We start from the raw sequence: 18,092 nt of genomic DNA on the forward strand, positions 1-18,092 counted from the left end.
CTCCACTATTTGACTGTTGTGCTGCATCAATCAATCAATCAATCAATCAATCAATCAATCAATCAATCAGTGGCTGGCTCAGGTGCAGCTCTTTAACTTACCTAAAAGGGAGGGCGGAGAGAAGACAAGGAAGGTGAATGAGGTGTTCCAATGTGAAATGCCGGAAACACAGAAACACAGACGACACACAACAAGAGGTGGCAATCTATTCATTAATTGCATTTAATCAATGAGCTCATTATCACTCATGCATTGTCCAACAGGTGTTGAAATAATGGGATTAAAAGGGGAGATCCCTTCAGAAAGACAGAAACAATAGCAAAGACAAAAAACACTTTTGGAATCTGCTTTTAGTCAACACATAAGGAAAGGGTGCACCGGTCCTGGAAATACTGCAATACCAGGTCAATGCGTGGAGTGGACAGAGCAAGCTCTATTTCCATCTCCCTGTTCTAAAAATCCATTTAATATATGGTCCCCAGATAGGGGACGTATCAGATATTAAACTGATAAGAACAGATACTACACTTGATCTTAGCCAAAAGGCCGAGAAGCGATAACCCGAACGGGCCGCGCGTTGCCCGAGCCTGCCCGATACTGCTGTTCAGCCCTTGCAGCGATTCAGCCTACTTCTAGGCAATTCCATGGGGCCCTGCAGGCTCACACACTCACAGCTACACGGGAGGTGAATAAAGGCCGGAGAGGAAGCCAGACAGGATTTGCTTCTTTTGCTTGCACCACAATGCAGTGCTGAAAGAGGAGGAATCTACATAAAAACGCCTTCCTGGCAACGCCCAAATGCCCTGCTGCCATGCAGATAAACACTGGCAGCGGCAGCAAGTGCATGCCCACAGCCACCCCTTGTTCCTTCACACCTTGTATCAGCTGTAATCCAGTCCAGTCCAGTGCTGCCTGCTGAGCAGCACTGACCAACACTGCCTGGGCCCAGGCTTTTATCTCTGAGGCCCCATTATGATGTCAGAAAGCTGGCTCTGGAATCCTGAGGGCTCCACTATGACACGTGCAAAGTTCCGTCTGAACTTTATATAAGACGGTGAGGCTCAGTCAGTCACTCAGTGTTGCCTGAGAGGGCAACACTGCAACAGCCGGCCGCCAGGCTGTCTTTTTTTTGCACAGCTAGTTGCCTCCAGGAGGCCACAAGAGGGAGACAAGGGACTGCAAAATGGAAAATAGGCATCCACCAACTTTACAGACAACTTCTCCTTGCTCCTACAACCTCCATCCTTGCACAGTTTGTTATTCTTCTAGGTAACATAGTAACAAATCCAAATTGCTGCTCTCTTTGTAGGCAAGCAAGGCTTTGTTGCAACTGCAATTCTTACTTCTTCTTGAAATGTAGGGACGACAGTACATTCCATCACATCCATCTAGTGTACACAGGTAGGTCCATTGTGGCGGGCAGGCGAGCGGGCGGGCTGCTTTATTGGCTGTTTGCTGTTCCCCTACTCCACTCCACTATTTGACTGTTGTGCTGCATCAATCAATCAATCAATCAATCAATCAATCAATCAATCAATCAATCAATCAATCAATCAATCAGTGGCTGGCTCAGGTGCAGCTCTTTAACTTACCTAAAAGGGAGGGCGGAGAGAAGACAAGGAAGGTGAATGAGGTGTTCCAATGTGAAATGCCGGAAACACAGAAACACAGACGACACACAACAAGAGGTGGCAATCTATTCATTAATTGCATTTAATCAATGAGCTCATTATCACTCATGCATTGTCCAACAGGTGTTGAAATAATGGGATTAAAAGGGGAGATCCCTTCAGAAAGACAGAAACAATAGCAAAGACAAAAAACACTTTTGGAATCTGCTTTTAGTCAACACATAAGGAAAGGGTGCACCGGTCCTGGAAATACTGCAATACCAGGTCAATGCGTGGAGTGGACAGAGCAAGCTCTATTTCCATCTCCCTGTTCTAAAAATCCATTTAATATATGGTCCCCAGATAGGGGACGTATCAGATATTAAACTGATAAGAACAGATACTACACTTGATCTTAGCCAAAAGGCCGAGAAGCGATAACCCGAACGGGCCGCGCGTTGCCCGAGCCTGCCCGATACTGCTGTTCAGCCCTTGCAGCGATTCAGCCTACTTCTAGGCAATTCCATGGGGCCCTGCAGGCTCACACACTCACAGCTACACGGGAGGTGAATAAAGGCCGGAGAGGAAGCCAGACAGGATTTGCTTCTTTTGCTTGCACCACAATGCAGTGCTGAAAGAGGAGGAATCTACATAAAAACGCCTTCCTGGCAACGCCCAAATGCCCTGCTGCCATGCAGATAAACACTGGCAGCGGCAGCAAGTGCATGCCCACAGCCACCCCTTGTTCCTTCACACCTTGTATCAGCTGTAATCCAGTCCAGTCCAGTGCTGCCTGCTGAGCAGCACTGACCAACACTGCCTGGGCCCAGGCTTTTATCTCTGAGGCCCCATTATGATGTCAGAAAGCTGGCTCTGGAATCCTGAGGGCTCCACTATGACACGTGCAAAGTTCCGTCTGAACTTTATATAAGACGGTGAGGCTCAGTCAGTCACTCAGTGTTGCCTGAGAGGGCAAAACTGCAACAGCCGGCCGCCAGGCTGTCTTTTTTTTGCACAGCTAGTTGCCTCCAGGAGGCCACAAGAGGGAGACAAGGGACTGCAAAATGGAAAATAGGCATCCACCAACTTTACAGACAACTTCTCCTTGCTCCTACAACCTCCATCCTTGCACAGTTTGTTATTCTTCTAGGTAACATAGTAACAAATCCAAATTGCTGCTCTCTTTGTAGGCAAGCAAGGCTTTGTTGCAACTGCAATTCTTACTTCTTCTTGAAATGTAGGGACAACAGTACATTCCATCACATCCATCTAGTGTACACAGGTAGGTCCATTGTGGCGGGCAGGCGAGCGGGCGGGCTGCTTTATTGGCTGTTTGCTGTTCCCCTACTCCACTCCACTATTTGACTGTTGTGCTGCATCAATCAATCAATCAATCAATCAATCAATCAATTAATCAATCAATCAATCAGTGGCTGGCTCAGGTGCAGCTCTTTAACTTACCTAAAAGGGAGGGCGGAGAGAAGACAAGGAAGGTGAATGAGGTGTTCCAATGTGAAATGCCGGAAACACAGAAACACAGACGACACACAACAAGAGGTGGCAATCTATTCATTAATTGCATTTAATCAATGAGCTCATTATCACTCATGCATTGTCCAACAGGTGTTGAAATAATGGGATTAAAAGGGGAGATCCCTTCAGAAAGACAGAAACAATAGCAAAGACAAAAAACACTTTTGGAATCTGCTTTTAGTCAACACATAAGGAAAGGGTGCACCGGTCCTGGAAATACTGCAATACCAGGTCAATGCGTGGAGTGGACAGAGCAAGCTCTATTTCCATCTCCCTGTTCTAAAAATCCATTTAATATATGGTCCCCAGATAGGGGACGTATCAGATATTAAACTGATAAGAACAGATACTACACTTGATCTTAGCCAAAAGGCCGAGAAGCGATAACCCGAACGGGCCGCGCGTTGCCCGAGCCTGCCCGATACTGCTGTTCAGCCCTTGCAGCGATTCAGCCTACTTCTAGGCAATTCCATGGGGCCCTGCAGGCTCACACACTCACAGCTACACGGGAGGTGAGTAAAGGCCGGAGAGGAAGCCAGACAGGATTTGCTTCTTTTGCTTGCACCACAATGCAGTGCTGAAAGAGGAGGAATCTACATAAAAACGCCTTCCTGGCAACGCCCAAATGCCCTGCTGCCATGCAGATAAACACTGGCAGCGGCAGCAAGTGCATGCCCACAGCCACCCCTTGTTCCTTCACACCTTGTATCAGCTGTAATCCAGTCCAGTCCAGTGCTGCCTGCTGAGCAGCACTGACCAACACTGCCTGGGCCCAGGCTTTTATCTCTGAGGCCCCATTATGATGTCAGAAAGCTGGCTCTGGAATCCTGAGGGCTCCACTATGACACGTGCAAAGTTCCGTCTGAACTTTATATAAGACGGTGAGGCTCAGTCAGTCACTCAGTGTTGCCTGAGAGGGCAACACTGCAACAGCCGGCCGCCAGGCTGTCTTTTTTTTTCACAGCTAGTTGCCTCCAGGAGGCCACAAGAGGGAGACAAGGGACTGCAAAATGGAAAATAGGCATCCACCAACTTTACAGACAACTTCTCCTTGCTCCTACAACCTCCATCCTTGCACAGTTTGTTATTCTTCTAGGTAACATAGTAACAAATCCAAATTGCTGCTCTCTTTGTAGGCAAGCAAGGCTTTGTTGCAACTGCAATTCTTACTTCTTCTTGAAATGTAGGGACGACAGTACATTCCATCACATCCATCTAGTGTACACAGGTAGGTCCATTGTGGCGGGCAGGCGAGCGGGCGGGCTGCTTTATTGGCTGTTTGCTGTTCCCCTACTCCACTCCACTATTTGACTGTTGTGCTGCATCAATCAATCAATCAATCAATCAATCAATCAATCAATCAATCAATCAATCAATCAATCAATCAATCAGTGGCTGGCTCAGGTGCAGCTCTTTAACTTACCTAAAAGGGAGGGCGGAGAGAAGACAAGGAAGGTGAATGAGGTGTTCCAATGTGAAATGCCGGAAACACAGAAACACAGACGACACACAACAAGAGGTGGCAATCTATTCATTAATTGCATTTAATCAATGAGCTCATTATCACTCATGCATTGTCCAACAGGTGTTGAAATAATGGGATTAAAAGGGGAGATCCCTTCAGAAAGACAGAAACAATAGCAAAGACAAAAAACACTTTTGGAATCTGCTTTTAGTCAACACATAAGGAAAGGGTGCACCGGTCCTGGAAATACTGCAATACCAGGTCAATGCGTGGAGTGGACAGAGCAAGCTCTATTTCCATCTCCCTGTTCTAAAAATCCATTTAATATATGGTCCCCAGATAGGGGACGTATCAGATATTAAACTGATAAGAACAGATACTACACTTGATCTTAGCCAAAAGGCCGAGAAGCGATAACCCGAACGGGCCGCGCGTTGCCCGAGCCTGCCCGATACTGCTGTTCAGCCCTTGCAGCGATTCAGCCTACTTCTAGGCAATTCCATGGGGCCCTGCAGGCTCACACACTCACAGCTACACGGGAGGTGAATAAAGGCCGGAGAGGAAGCCAGACAGGATTTGCTTCTTTTGCTTGCACCACAATGCAGTGCTGAAAGAGGAGGAATCTACATAAAAACGCCTTCCTGGCAACGCCCAAATGCCCTGCTGCCATGCAGATAAACACTGGCAGCGGCAGCAAGTGCATGCCCACAGCCACCCCTTGTTCCTTCACACCTTGTATCAGCTGTAATCCAGTCCAGTCCAGTGCTGCCTGCTGAGCAGCACTGACCAACACTGCCTGGGCCCAGGCTTTTATCTCTGAGGCCCCATTATGATGTCAGAAAGCTGGCTCTGGAATCCTGAGGGCTCCACTATGACACGTGCAAAGTTCCGTCTGAACTTTATATAAGACGGTGAGGCTCAGTCAGTCACTCAGTGTTGCCTGAGAGGGCAACACTGCAACAGCCGGCCGCCAGGCTGTCTTTTTTTTGCACAGCTAGTTGCCTCCAGGAGGCCACAAGAGGGAGACAAGGGACTGCAAAATGGAAAATAGGCATCCACCAACTTTACAGACAACTTCTCCTTGCTCCTACAACCTCCATCCTTGCACAGTTTGTTATTCTTCTAGGTAACATAGTAACAAATCCAAATTGCTGCTCTCTTTGTAGGCAAGCAAGGCTTTGTTGCAACTGCAATTCTTACTTCTTCTTGAAATGTAGGGACGACAGTACATTCCATCACATCCATCTAGTGTACACAGGTAGGTCCATTGTGGCGGGCAGGCGAGCGGGCGGGCTGCTTTATTGGCTGTTTGCTGTTCCCCTACTCCACTCCACTATTTGACTGTTGTGCTGCATCAATCAATCAATCAATCAATCAATCAATCAATCAATCAATCAATCAATCAATCAGTGGCTGGCTCAGGTGCAGCTCTTTAACTTACCTAAAAGGGAGGGCGGAGAGAAGACAAGGAAGGTGAATGAGGTGTTCCAATGTGAAATGCTGGAAACATAGAAACACAGACGACACACAACAAGAGGTGGCAATCTATTCATTAATTGCATTTAATCAATGAGCTCATTATCACTCATGCATTGTCCAACAGGTGTTGAAATAATGGGATTAAAAGGGGAGATCCCTTCAGAAAGACAGAAACAATAGCAAAGACAAAAAACACTTTTGGAATCTGCTTTTAGTCAACACATAAGGAAAGGGTGCACCGGTCCTGGAAATACTGCAATACCAGGTCAATGCGTGGAGTGGACAGAGCAAGCTCTATTTCCATCTCCCTGTTCTAAAAATCCATTTAATATATGGTCCCCAGATAGGGGACGTATCAGATATTAAACTGATAAGAACAGATACTACACTTGATCTTAGCCAAAAGGCCGAGAAGCGATAACCCGAACGGGCCGCGCGTTGCCCGAGCCTGCCCGATACTGCTGTTCAGCCCTTGCAGCGATTCAGCCTACTTCTAGGCAATTCCATGGGGCCCTGCAGGCTCACACACTCACAGCTACACGGGAGGTGAATAAAGGCCGGAGAGGAAGCCAGACAGGATTTGCTTCTTTTGCTTGCACCACAATGCAGTGCTGAAAGAGGAGGAATCTACATAAAAACGCCTTCCTGGCAACGCCCAAATGCCCTGCTGCCATGCAGATAAACACTGGCAGCGGCAGCAAGTGCATGCCCACAGCCACCCCTTGTTCCTTCACACCTTGTATCAGCTGTAATCCAGTCCAGTCCAGTGCTGCCTGCTGAGCAGCACTGACCAACACTGCCTGGGCCCAGGCTTTTATCTCTGAGGCCCCATTATGATGTCAGAAAGCTGGCTCTGGAATCCTGAGGGCTCCACTATGACACGTGCAAAGTTCCGTCTGAACTTTATATAAGACGGTGAGGCTCAGTCAGTCACTCAGTGTTGCCTGAGAGGGCAACACTGCAACAGCCGGCCGCCAGGCTGTCTTTTTTTTGCACAGCTAGTTGCCTCCAGGAGGCCACAAGAGGGAGACAAGGGACTGCAAAATGGAAAATAGGCATCCACCAACTTTACAGACAACTTCTCCTTGCTCCTACAACCTCCATCCTTGCACAGTTTGTTATTCTTCTAGGTAACATAGTAACAAATCCAAATTGCTGCTCTCTTTGTAGGCAAGCAAGGCTTTGTTGCAACTGCAATTCTTACTTCTTCTTGAAATGTAGGGACGACAGTACATTCCATCACATCCATCTAGTGTACACAGGTAGGTCCATTGTGGCGGGCAGGCGAGCGGGCGGGCTGCTTTATTGGCTGTTTGCTGTTCCCCTACTCCACTCCACTATTTGACTGTTGTGCTGCATCAATCAATCAATCAATCAATCAATCAATCAGTGGCTGGCTCAGGTGCAGCTCTTTAACTTACCTAAAAGGGAGGGCGGAGAGAAGACAAGGAAGGTGAATGAGGTGTTCCAATGTGAAATGCCGGAAACACAGAAACACAGACGACACACAACAAGAGGTGGCAATCTATTCATTAATTGCATTTAATCAATGAGCTCATTATCACTCATGCATTGTCCAACAGGTGTTGAAATAATGGGATTAAAAGGGGAGATCCCTTCAGAAAGACAGAAACAATAGCAAAGACAAAAAACACTTTTGGAATCTGCTTTTAGTCAACACATAAGGAAAGGGTGCACCGGTCCTGGAAATACTGCAATACCAGGTCAATGCGTGGAGTGGACAGAGCAAGCTCTATTTCCATCTCCCTGTTCTAAAAATCCATTTAATATATGGTCCCCAGATAGGGGACGTATCAGATATTAAACTGATAAGAACAGATACTACACTTGATCTTAGCCAAAAGGCCGAGAAGCGATAACCCGAACGGGCCGCGCGTTGCCCGAGCCTGCCCGATACTGCTGTTCAGCCCTTGCAGCGATTCAGCCTACTTCTAGGCAATTCCATGGGGCCCTGCAGGCTCACACACTCACAGCTACACGGGAGGTGAATAAAGGCCGGAGAGGAAGCCAGACAGGATTTGCTTCTTTTGCTTGCACCACAATGCAGTGCTGAAAGAGGAGGAATCTACATAAAAACGCCTTCCTGGCAACGCCCAAATGCCCTGCTGCCATGCAGATAAACACTGGCAGCGGCAGCAAGTGCATGCCCACAGCCACCCCTTGTTCCTTCACACCTTGTATCAGCTGTAATCCAGTCCAGTCCAGTGCTGCCTGCTGAGCAGCACTGACCAACACTGCCTGGGCCCAGGCTTTTATCTCTGAGGCCCCATTATGATGTCAGAAAGCTGGCTCTGGAATCCTGAGGGCTCCACTATGACACGTGCAAAGTTCCGTCTGAACTTTATATAAGACGGTGAGGCTCAGTCAGTCACTCAGTGTTGCCTGAGAGGGCAACACTGCAACAGCCGGCCGCCAGGCTGTCTTTTTTTTGCACAGCTAGTTGCCTCCAGGAGGCCACAAGAGGGAGACAAGGGACTGCAAAATGGAAAATAGGCATCCACCAACTTTACAGACAACTTCTCCTTGCTCCTACAACCTCCATCCTTGCACAGTTTGTTATTCTTCTAGGTAACATAGTAACAAATCCAAATTGCTGCTCTCTTTGTAGGCAAGCAAGGCTTTGTTGCAACTGCAATTCTTACTTCTTCTTGAAATGTAGGGACGACAGTACATTCCATCACATCCATCTAGTGTACACAGGTAGGTCCATTGTGGCGGGCAGGCGAGCGGGCGGGCTGCTTTATTGGCTGTTTGCTGTTCCCCTACTCCACTCCACTATTTGACTGTTGTGCTGCATCAATCAATCAATCAATCAATCAATCAATCAATCAATCAATCAATCAATCAGTGGCTGGCTCAGGTGCAGCTCTTTAACTTACCTAAAAGGGAGGGCGGAGAGAAGACAAGGAAGGTGAATGAGGTGTTCCAATGTGAAATGCCGGAAACACAGAAACACAGACGACACACAACAAGAGGTGGCAATCTATTCATTAATTGCATTTAATCAATGAGCTCATTATCACTCATGCATTGTCCAACAGGTGTTGAAATAATGGGATTAAAAGGGGAGATCCCTTCAGAAAGACAGAAACAATAGCAAAGACAAAAAACACTTTTGGAATCTGCTTTTAGTCAACACATAAGGAAAGGGTGCACCGGTCCTGGAAATACTGCAATACCAGGTCAATGCGTGGAGTGGACAGAGCAAGCTCTATTTCCATCTCCCTGTTCTAAAAATCCATTTAATATATGGTCCCCAGATAGGGGACGTATCAGATATTAAACTGATAAGAACAGATACTACACTTGATCTTAGCCAAAAGGCCGAGAAGCGATAACCCGAACGGGCCGCGCGTTGCCCGAGCCTGCCCGATACTGCTGTTCAGCCCTTGCAGCGATTCAGCCTACTTCTAGGCAATTCCATGGGGCCCTGCAGGCTCACACACTCACAGCTACACAGGAGGTGAATAAAGGCCGGAGAGGAAGCCAGACAGGATTTGCTTCTTTTGCTTGCACCACAATGCAGTGCTGAAAGAGGAGGAATCTACATAAAAACGCCTTCCTGGCAACGCCCAAATGCCCTGCTGCCATGCAGATAAACACTGGCAGCGGCAGCAAGTGCATGCCCACAGCCACCCCTTGTTCCTTCACACCTTGTATCAGCTGTAATCCAGTCCAGTCCAGTGCTGCCTGCTGAGCAGCACTGACCAACACTGCCTGGGCCCAGGCTTTTATCTCTGAGGCCCCATTATGATGTCAGAAAGCTGGCTCTGGAATCCTGAGGGCTCCACTATGACACGTGCAAAGTTCCGTCTGAACTTTATATAAGACGGTGAGGCTCAGTCAGTCACTCAGTGTTGCCTGAGAGGGCAACACTGCAACAGCCGGCCGCCAGGCTGTCTTTTTTTTGCACAGCTAGTTGCCTCCAGGAGGCCACAAGAGGGAGACAAGGGACTGCAAAATGGAAAATAGGCATCCACCAACTTTACAGACAACTTCTCCTTGCTCCTACAACCTCCATCCTTGCACAGTTTGTTATTCTTCTAGGTAACATAGTAACAAATCCAAATTGCTGCTCTCTTTGTAGGCAAGCAAGGCTTTGTTGCAACTGCAATTCTTACTTCTTCTTGAAATGTAGGGACGACAGTACATTCCATCACATCCATCTAGTGTACACAGGTAGGTCCATTGTGGCGGGCAGGCGAGCGGGCGGGCTGCTTTATTGGCTGTTTGCTGTTCCCCTACTCCACTCCACTATTTGACTGTTGTGCTGCATCAATCAATCAATCAATCAATCAATCAATCAATCAATCAATCAATCAAGTGGCTGGCTCAGGTGCAGCTCTTTAACTTACCTAAAAGGGAGGGCGGAGAGAAGACAAGGAAGGTGAATGAGGTGTTCCAATGTGAAATGCCGGAAACACAGAAACACAGACGACACACAACAAGAGGTGGCAATCTATTCATTAATTGCATTTAATCAATGAGCTCATTATCACTCATGCATTGTCCAACAGGTGTTGAAATAATGGGATTAAAAGGGGAGATCCCTTCAGAAAGACAGAAACAATAGCAAAGACAAAAAACACTTTTGGAATCTGCTTTTAGTCAACACATAAGGAAAGGGTGCACCGGTCCTGGAAATACTGCAATACCAGGTCAATGCGTGGAGTGGACAGAGCAAGCTCTATTTCCATCTCCCTGTTCTAAAAATCCATTTAATATATGGTCCCCAGATAGGGGACGTATCAGATATTAAACTGATAAGAACAGATACTACACTTGATCTTAGCCAAAAGGCCGAGAAGCGATAACCCGAACGGGCCGCGCGTTGCCCGAGCCTGCCCGATACTGCTGTTCAGCCCTTGCAGCGATTCAGCCTACTTCTAGGCAATTCCATGGGGCCCTGCAGGCTCACACACTCACAGCTACACGGGAGGTGAATAAAGGCCGGAGAGGAAGCCAGACAGGATTTGCTTCTTTTGCTTGCACCACAATGCAGTGCTGAAAGAGGAGGAATCTACATAAAAACGCCTTCCTGGCAACGCCCAAATGCCCTGCTGCCATGCAGATAAACACTGGCAGCGGCAGCAAGTGCATGCCCACAGCCACCCCTTGTTCCTTCACACCTTGTATCAGCTGTAATCCAGTCCAGTCCAGTGCTGCCTGCTGAGCAGCACTGACCAACACTGCCTGGGCCGCTTTTATCTCTGAGGCCCCATTATGATGTCAGAAAGCTGGCTCTGGAATCCTGAGGGCTCCACTATGACACGTGCAAAGTTCCGTCTGAACTTTATATAAGACGGTGAGGCTCAGTCAGTCACTCAGTGTTGCCTGAGAGGGCAACACTGCAACAGCCGGCCGCCAGGCTGTCTTTTTTTTGCACAGCTAGTTGCCTCCAGGAGGCCACAAGAGGGAGACAAGGGACTGCAAAATGGAAAATAGGCATCCACCAACTTTACAGACAACTTCTCCTTGCTCCTACAACCTCCATCCTTGCACAGTTTGTTATTCTTCTAGGTAACATAGTAACAAATCCAAATTGCTGCTCTCTTTGTAGGCAAGCAAGGCTTTGTTGCAACTGCAATTCTTACTTCTTCTTGAAATGTAGGGACGACAGTACATTCCATCACATCCATCTAGTGTACACAGGTAGGTCCATTGTGGCGGGCAGGCGAGCGGGCGGGCTGCTTTATTGGCTGTTTGCTGTTCCCCTACTCCACTCCACTATTTGACTGTTGTGCTGCATCAATCAATCAATCAATCAATCAATCAATCAATCAATCAATCAATCAATCAGTGGCTGGCTCAGGTGCAGCTCTTTAACTTACCTAAAAGGGAGGGCGGAGAGAAGACAAGGAAGGTGAATGAGGTGTTCCAATGTGAAATGCCGGAAACACAGAAACACAGACGACACACAACAAGAGGTGGCAATCTATTCATTAATTGCATTTAATCAATGAGCTCATTATCACTCATGCATTGTCCAACAGGTGTTGAAATAATGGGATTAAAAGGGGAGATCCCTTCAGAAAGACAGAAACAATAGCAAAGACAAAAAACACTTTTGGAATCTGCTTTTAGTCAACACATAAGGAAAGGGTGCACCGGTCCTGGAAATACTGCAATACCAGGTCAATGCGTGGAGTGGACAGAGCAAGCTCTATTTCCATCTCCCTGTTCTAAAAATCCATTTAATATATGGTCCCCAGATAGGGGACGTATCAGATATTAAACTGATAAGAACAGATACTACACTTGATCTTAGCCAAAAGGCCGAGAAGCGATAACCCGAACGGGCCGCGCGTTGCCCGAGCCTGCCCGATACTGCTGTTCAGCCCTTGCAGCGATTCAGCCTACTTCTAGGCAATTCCATGGGGCCCTGCAGGCTCACACACTCACAGCTACACGGGAGGTGAATAAAGGCCGGAGAGGAAGCCAGACAGGATTTGCTTCTTTTGCTTGCACCACAATGCAGTGCTGAAAGAGGAGGAATCTACATAAAAACGCCTTCCTGGCAACGCCCAAATGCCCTGCTGCCATGCAGATAAACACTGGCAGCGGCAGCAAGTGCATGCCCACAGCCACCCCTTGTTCCTTCACACCTTGTATCAGCTGTAATCCAGTCCAGTCCAGTGCTGCCTGCTGAGCAGCACTGACCAACACTGCCTGGGCCCAGGCTTTTATCTCTGAGGCCCCATTATGATGTCAGAAAGCTGGCTCTGGAATCCTGAGGGCTCCACTATGACACGTGCAAAGTTCCGTCTGAACTTTATATAAGACGGTGAGGCTCAGTCAGTCACTCAGTGTTGCCTGAGAGGGCAACACTGCAACAGCCGGCCGCCAGGCTGTCTTTTTTTTGCACAGCTAGTTGCCTCCAGGAGGCCACAAGAGGGAGACAAGGGACTGCAAAATGGAAAATAGGCATCCACCAACTTTACAGACAACTTCTCCTTGCTCCTACAACCTCCATCCTTGCACAGTTTGTTATTCTTCTAGGTAACATAGTAACAAATCCAAATTGCTGCTCTCTTTGTAGGCAAGCAAGGCTTTGTTGCAACTGCAATTCTTACTTCTTCTTGAAATGTAGGGACGACAGTACATTCCATCACATCCATCTAGTGTACACAGGTAGGTCCATTGTGGCGGGCAGGCGAGCGGGCGGGCTGCTTTATTGGCTGTTTGCTGTTCCCCTACTCCACTCCACTATTTGACTGTTGTGCTGCATCAATCAATCAATCAATCAATCAATCAATCAATCAATCAATCAATCAATCAGTGGCTGGCTCAGGTGCAGCTCTTTAACTTACCTAAAAGGGAGGGCGGAGAGAAGACAAGGAAGGTGAATGAGGTGTTCCAATGTGAAATGCCGGAAACACAGAAACACAGACGACACACAACAAGAGGTGGCAATCTATTCATTAATTGCATTTAATCAATGAGCTCATTATCACTCATGCATTGTCCAACAGGTGTTGAAATAATGGGATTAAAAGGGGAGATCCCTTCAGAAAGACAGAAACAATAGCAAAGACAAAAAACACTTTTGGAATCTGCTTTTAGTCAACACATAAGGAAAGGGTGCACCGGTCCTGGAAATACTGCAATACCAGGTCAATGCGTGGAGTGGACAGAGCAAGCTCTATTTCCATCTCCCTGTTCTAAAAATCCATTTAATATATGGTCCCCAGATAGGGGACGTATCAGATATTAAACTGATAAGAACAGATACTACACTTGATCTTAGCCAAAAGGCCGAGAAGCGATAACCCGAACGGGCCGCGCGTTGCCCGAGCCTGCCCGATACTGCTGTTCAGCCCTTGCAGCGATTCAGCCTACTTCTAGGCAATTCCATGGGGCCCTGCAGGCTCACACACTCACAGCTACACGGGAGGTGAATAAAGGCCGGAGAGGAAGCCAGACAGGATTTGCTTCTTTTGCTTGCACCACAATGCAGTGCTGAAAGAGGAGGAATCTACATAAAAACGCCTTCCTGGCAACGCCCAAATGCCCTGCTGCCATGCAGATAAACACTGGCAGCGGCAGCAAGTGCATGCCCACAGCCACCCCTTGTTCCTTCACACCTTGTATCAGCTGTAATCCAGTCCAGTCCAGTGCTGCCTGCTGAGCAGCACTGACCAACACTGCCTGGGCCCAGGCTTTTATCTCTGAGGCCCCATTATGATGTCAGAAAGCTGGCTCTGGAATCCTGAGGGCTCCACTATGACACGTGCAAAGTTCCGTCTGAACTTTATATAAGACGGTGAGGCTCAGTCAGTCACTCAGTGTTGCCTGAGAGGGCAACACTGCAACAGCCGGCCGCCAGGCTGTCTTTTTTTTGCACAGCTAGTTGCCTCCAGGAGGCCACAAGAGGGAGACAAGGGACTGCAAAATGGAAAATAGGCATCCACCAACTTTACAGACAACTTCTCCTTGCTCCTACAACCTCCATCCTTGCACAGTTTGTTATTCTTCTAGGTAACATAGTAACAAATCCAAATTGCTGCTCTCTTTGTAGGCAAGCAAGGCTTTGTTGCAACTGCAATTCTTACTTCTTCTTGAAATGTAGGGACGACAGTACATTCCATCACATCCATCTAGTGTACACAGGTAGGTCCATTGTGGCGGGCAGGCGAGCGGGCGGGCTGCTTTATTGGCTGTTTGCTGTTCCCCTACTCCACTCCACTATTTGACTGTTGTGCTGCATCAATCAATCAATCAATCAATCAATCAATCAATCAATCAATCAATCAATCAGTGGCTGGCTCAGGTGCAGCTCTTTAACTTACCTAAAAGGGAGGGCGGAGAGAAGACAAGGAAGGTGAATGAGGTGTTCCAATGTGAAATGCCGGAAACACAGAAACACAGACGACACACAACAAGAGGTGGCAATCTATTCATTAATTGCATTTAATCAATGAGCTCATTATCACTCATGCATTGTCCAACAGGTGTTGAAATAATGGGATTAAAAGGGGAGATCCCTTCAGAAAGACAGAAACAATAGCAAAGACAAAAAACACTTTTGGAATCTGCTTTTAGTCAACACATAAGGAAAGGGTGCACCGGTCCTGGAAATACTGCAATACCAGGTCAATGCGTGGAGTGGACAGAGCAAGCTCTATTTCCATCTCCCTGTTCTAAAAATCCATTTAATATATGGTCCCCAGATAGGGGACGTATCAGATATTAAACTGATAAGAACAGATACTACACTTGATCTTAGCCAAAAGGCCGAGAAGCGATAACCCGAACGGGCCGCGCGTTGCCCGAGCCTGCCCGATACTGCTGTTCAGCCCTTGCAGCGATTCAGCCTACTTCTAGGCAATTCCATGGGGCCCTGCAGGCTCACACACTCACAGCTACACGGGAGGTGAATAAAGGCCGGAGAGGAAGCCAGACAGGATTTGCTTCTTTTGCTTGCACCACAATGCAGTGCTGAAAGAGGAGGAATCTACATAAAAACGCCTTCCTGGCAACGCCCAAATGCCCTGCTGCCATGCAGATAAACACTGGCAGCGGCAGCAAGTGCATGCCCACAGCCACCCCTTGTTCCTTCACACCTTGTATCAGCTGTAATCCAGTCCAGTCCAGTGCTGCCTGCTGAGCAGCACTGACCAACACTGCCTGGGCCCAGGCTTTTATCTCTGAGGCCCCATTATGATGTCAGAAAGCTGGCTCTGGAATCCTGAGGGCTCCACTATGACACGTGCAAAGTTCCGTCTGAACTTTATATAAGACGGTGAGGCTCAGTCAGTCACTCAGTGTTGCCTGAGAGGGCAACACTGCAACAGCCGGCCGCCAGGCTGTCTTTTTTTTGCACAGCTAGTTGCCTCCAGGAGGCCACAAGAGGGAGACAAGGGACTGCAAAATGGAAAATAGGCATCCACCAACTTTACAGACAACTTCTCCTTGCTCCTACAACCTCCATCCTTGCACAGTTTGTTATTCTTCTAGGTAACATAGTAACAAATCCAAATTGCTGCTCTCTTTGTAGGCAAGCAAGGCTTTGTTGCAACTGCAATTCTTACTTCTTCTTGAAATGTAGGGACGACAGTACATTCCATCACATCCATCTAGTGTACACAGGTAGGTCCATTGTGGCGGGCAGGCGAGCGGGCGGGCTGCTTTATTGGCTGTTTGCTGTTCCCCTACTCCACTCCACTATTTGACTGTTGTGCTGCATCAATCAATCAATCAATCAATCAATCAATCAATCAATCAATCAATCAATCAGTGGCTGGCTCAGGTGCAGCTCTTTAACTTACCTAAAAGGGAGGGCGGAGAGAAGACAAGGAAGGTGAATGAGGTGTTCCAATGTGAAATGCCGGAAACACAGAAACACAGACGACACACAACAAGAGGTGGCAATCTATTCATTAATTGCATTTAATCAATGAGCTCATTATCACTCATGCATTGTCCAACAGGTGTTGAAATAATGGGATTAAAAGGGGAGATCCCTTCAGAAAGACAGAAACAATAGCAAAGACAAAAAACACTTTTGGAATCTGCTTTTAGTCAACACATAAGGAAAGGGTGCACCGGTCCTGGAAATACTGCAATACCAGGTCAATGCGTGGAGTGGACAGAGCAAGCTCTATTTCCATCTCCCTGTTCTAAAAATCCATTTAATATATGGTCCCCAGATAGGGGACGTATCAGATATTAAACTGATAAGAACAGATACTACACTTGATCTTAGCCAAAAGGCCGAGAAGCGATAACCCGAACGGGCCGCGCGTTGCCCGAGCCTGCCCGATACTGCTGTTCAGCCCTTGCAGCGATTCAGCCTACTTCTAGGCAATTCCATGGGGCCCTGCAGGCTCACACACTCACAGCTACACGGGAGGTGAATAAAGGCCGGAGAGGAAGCCAGACAGGATTTGCTTCTTTTGCTTGCACCACAATGCAGTGCTGAAAGAGGAGGAATCTACATAAAAACGCCTTCCTGGCAACGCCCAAATGCCCTGCTGCCATGCAGATAAACACTGGCAGCGGCAGCAAGTGCATGCCCACAGCCACCCCTTGTTCCTTCACACCTTGTATCAGCTGTAATCCAGTCCAGTCCAGTGCTGCCTGCTGAGCAGCACTGACCAACACTGCCTGGGCCCAGGCTTTTATCTCTGAGGCCCCATTATGATGTCAGAAAGCTGGCTCTGGAATCCTGAGGGCTCCACTATGACACGTGCAAAGTTCCGTCTGAACTTTATATAAGACGGTGAGGCTCAGTCAGTCACTCAGTGTTGCCTGAGAGGGCAACACTGCAACAGCCGGCCGCCAGGCTGTCTTTTTTTTGCACAGCTAGTTGCCTCCAGGAGGCCACAAGAGGGAGACAAGGGACTGCAAAATGGAAAATAGGCATCCACCAACTTTACAGACAACTTCTCCTTGCTCCTACAACCTCCATCCTTGCACAGTTTGTTATTCTTCTAGGTAACATAGTAACAAATCCAAATTGCTGCTCTCTTTGTAGGCAAGCAAGGCTTTGTTTCAACTGCAATTCTTACTTCTTCTTGAAATGTAGGGACGACAGTACATTCCATCACATCCATCTAGTGTACACAGGTAGGTCCATTGTGGCGGGCAGGCGAGCGGGCGGGCTGCTTTATTGGCTGTTTGCTGTTCCCCTACTCCACTCCACTATTTGACTGTTGTGCTGCATCAATCAATCAATCAATCAATCAATCAATCAATCAATCAATCAATCAATGTGGCTGGCTCAGGTGCAGCTCTTTAACTTACCTAAAAGGGAGGGCGGAGAGAAGACAAGGAAGGTGAATGAGGTGTTCCAATGTGAAATGCCGGAAACACAGAAACACAGACGACACACAACAAGAGGTGGCAATCTATTCATTAATTGCATTTAATCAATGAGCTCATTATCACTCATGCATTGTCCAACAGGTGTTGAAATAATGGGATTAAAAGGGGAGATCCCTTCAGAAAGACAGAAACAATAGCAAAGACAAAAAACACTTTTG

At 47.6% G+C, this 18,092-nt stretch overlaps 12 non-coding genes across 12 annotated transcripts; all 12 read right to left on the minus strand.

The window, feature by feature from the left end:
- Positions 1–367: 367 nt before the first annotated feature.
- LOC142692386 (U2 spliceosomal RNA) lies at positions 368–558 on the minus strand. Its single transcript, XR_012860835.1, has one exon. It is a non-coding gene; the product is annotated as a U2 spliceosomal RNA (small nuclear RNA).
- Positions 559–1,858: 1,300 nt separating this feature from the next.
- On the minus strand, positions 1,859–2,049 carry LOC142692387 (U2 spliceosomal RNA). Its single transcript, XR_012860836.1, has one exon. It is a non-coding gene; the product is annotated as a U2 spliceosomal RNA (small nuclear RNA).
- A 1,288-nt stretch (positions 2,050–3,337) lies between these two features.
- Positions 3,338–3,528, minus strand: LOC142692390 (U2 spliceosomal RNA). The gene has a single exon (XR_012860838.1). It is a non-coding gene; the product is annotated as a U2 spliceosomal RNA (small nuclear RNA).
- Positions 3,529–4,832: 1,304 nt separating this feature from the next.
- On the minus strand, positions 4,833–5,023 carry LOC142692391 (U2 spliceosomal RNA). The gene has a single exon (XR_012860839.1). It is a non-coding gene; the product is annotated as a U2 spliceosomal RNA (small nuclear RNA).
- A 1,292-nt stretch (positions 5,024–6,315) lies between these two features.
- On the minus strand, positions 6,316–6,506 carry LOC142692392 (U2 spliceosomal RNA). The gene has a single exon (XR_012860840.1). It is a non-coding gene; the product is annotated as a U2 spliceosomal RNA (small nuclear RNA).
- Positions 6,507–7,774: 1,268 nt separating this feature from the next.
- LOC142692393 (U2 spliceosomal RNA) lies at positions 7,775–7,965 on the minus strand. Its single transcript, XR_012860841.1, has one exon. It is a non-coding gene; the product is annotated as a U2 spliceosomal RNA (small nuclear RNA).
- Positions 7,966–9,253: 1,288 nt separating this feature from the next.
- LOC142692394 (U2 spliceosomal RNA) lies at positions 9,254–9,444 on the minus strand. Its single transcript, XR_012860842.1, has one exon. It is a non-coding gene; the product is annotated as a U2 spliceosomal RNA (small nuclear RNA).
- Positions 9,445–10,729: 1,285 nt separating this feature from the next.
- LOC142692396 (U2 spliceosomal RNA) lies at positions 10,730–10,920 on the minus strand. Its single transcript, XR_012860844.1, has one exon. It is a non-coding gene; the product is annotated as a U2 spliceosomal RNA (small nuclear RNA).
- Positions 10,921–12,205: 1,285 nt separating this feature from the next.
- LOC142692397 (U2 spliceosomal RNA) lies at positions 12,206–12,396 on the minus strand. The gene has a single exon (XR_012860845.1). It is a non-coding gene; the product is annotated as a U2 spliceosomal RNA (small nuclear RNA).
- A 1,288-nt stretch (positions 12,397–13,684) lies between these two features.
- LOC142692398 (U2 spliceosomal RNA) lies at positions 13,685–13,875 on the minus strand. The gene has a single exon (XR_012860846.1). It is a non-coding gene; the product is annotated as a U2 spliceosomal RNA (small nuclear RNA).
- A 1,288-nt stretch (positions 13,876–15,163) lies between these two features.
- On the minus strand, positions 15,164–15,354 carry LOC142692399 (U2 spliceosomal RNA). The gene has a single exon (XR_012860847.1). It is a non-coding gene; the product is annotated as a U2 spliceosomal RNA (small nuclear RNA).
- A 1,288-nt stretch (positions 15,355–16,642) lies between these two features.
- On the minus strand, positions 16,643–16,833 carry LOC142692401 (U2 spliceosomal RNA). Its single transcript, XR_012860848.1, has one exon. It is a non-coding gene; the product is annotated as a U2 spliceosomal RNA (small nuclear RNA).
- Positions 16,834–18,092: the final 1,259 nt, after the last annotated feature.

Source organism: Rhinoderma darwinii (genome assembly GCF_050947455.1).
Source record: "Rhinoderma darwinii isolate aRhiDar2 chromosome 5 unlocalized genomic scaffold, aRhiDar2.hap1 SUPER_5_unloc_39, whole genome shotgun sequence".
NCBI lineage: Eukaryota > Metazoa > Chordata > Amphibia > Anura > Rhinodermatidae > Rhinoderma > Rhinoderma darwinii.